Source organism: Echinops telfairi, unplaced genomic scaffold (genome assembly GCF_000313985.2).
Source record: "Echinops telfairi isolate 266 unplaced genomic scaffold, ASM31398v2 ScPeMD7_5167;HRSCAF=5991, whole genome shotgun sequence".
NCBI lineage: Eukaryota > Metazoa > Chordata > Mammalia > Afrosoricida > Tenrecidae > Echinops > Echinops telfairi.
This window is the reverse complement of record NW_022109066.1, coordinates 3,042,206-3,043,936: the sequence shown is the minus strand read 5'-3', so window position 1 is coordinate 3,043,936 and position 1,731 is coordinate 3,042,206.

Sequence of the window (1,731 nt, the reverse complement as noted above, 5' to 3'; positions counted from 1 at the left end):
CATCCAGTCCGTTCCGACACATAGGGACCACTTTCCAAAGCTGTACAATTTCACGGGAGCAGCTAACCTCACCTTTCTCCCATGGAGTGGCTGGCAGGTTTGAACTATGGACCTTGTAGTTAGCATCCTAATGTGTACCCAACAGGACTAGCAGCGTTCCTTTGAAGCCACCCAGACTGTGGTAACGTGCTTTGACAGCCACAGGAAAGTGAAACAGAGGGGACTCCTCTGGTAAGTTGGGCTTTATGGGAAGAAGGCAGGGAGGGCTGGTAGTCCTGAGACTCAGAAAGGCGATACCACCTTCCGCAGCAGAACAGCACCACGGGGCTGAATTAGAAACTTGATTCAAGCCTCTGTTTGAGGCTGGACGCCCACCCCCTGCCCCCCACCACACACTCGCCACTGGGAAATACAGTCATTTTTCACTAATTTGAACTAGGGATCCTTCCTAGATTTAAATATTTATATTATAAGAAGGCGTCCACTTCTCTCTGCCCAAGCATACCTAATTAAGCATCAACTTTGTGCGTGGGGGACGGGGCTACTGAGAGCTGAGCAAGCAATCGGAGCTTCCAGGTAGAGTTAGGAAAACAGTGCATGTGGCAAGTGGGCCCTTGAGTAAGTGGTCCATTTATGCAGGCCTGGGGGAAGAGCAGCCGGAGGGGCTCCGTTAGATAGGGGTAGCAGGCTGTTTCCTGGTGCCTCGCTGACCCAGCCTCCTGCTCAAGCTGCTTGTTGGAGACACACAGCCTGCCCACAAATGCCTATTGGAGTCACGTGGAACAAGAGACGAGAATGCAGCTAGGTCAGCACCCACACATCCAGGCATTCAGAAGGCCTGGGTCTGAGGTGCAGAGGCAGAAACAACATCTAGGTAGACAAAGAGATAGTGTGTTGCAATAGTTGGTGCGTTGGTCGGGAAATGTTCTAGAAATCCATCTGGACTCCATTGTTGAGTAATATTGCTGTACAGGGAGTACTCCTGGGGGTCACATGTGTAGTTGAGGCTAAGAGAGTATGAAAAATTGAGGTTGAAAATGATTCAAGTCTTCTTTGCCATGTGCTAACAATCAGAGGAGCTGAATGTTGGTGTCGTGGTGTGTAAAATAGGGGCAATCATAACCATGCTCACACTACAGGGATGGCAGTTTCTTATACATGTGAGTGCCACAGACACGCAATGGCACCGATCACTGCCGGGTCCTGCACCGTCCCCACAAGCACCACCATGCATGGGTTCATTACAGCAAAGCCAGGCATGGCCATGCTGTGTCAAAACACCTCATTGGGAGTCTTCCTCTTTTTCGCTGACTCTCTACTGTCGGGTACACCAGATCCTAACCGCACATGGCATTTCAACGGAACGCTTATTCTCAAAAGGGACAAAGATAACAGGAGGACACTGACACATCATCCAAACGAGGGAAGCCATCAGCAGGAGGTCGCAATGGCCTCTGAGGATCAGTCAGGATGCTAGTTAAGGAAGGCATGCCACAAAGGGAACTGTCACAAAATCATGATTGGTGGCAGATGAATACATCACAGTTACAAGTGGGACTACAGAAGTGGGAACAGGGCCATGGTTGAGACATGCCAGACAGAAGAGCTTACAAGTTGGTTCCAGGCCTTCAGGCCAAGGCAGTCAGGGCATGATTCTCTGGCAGAGATGAAGTGATATGCAACCTCACCCACAGTCAACTGACATCCCACTATCATGCCAGGTGCTTGCCC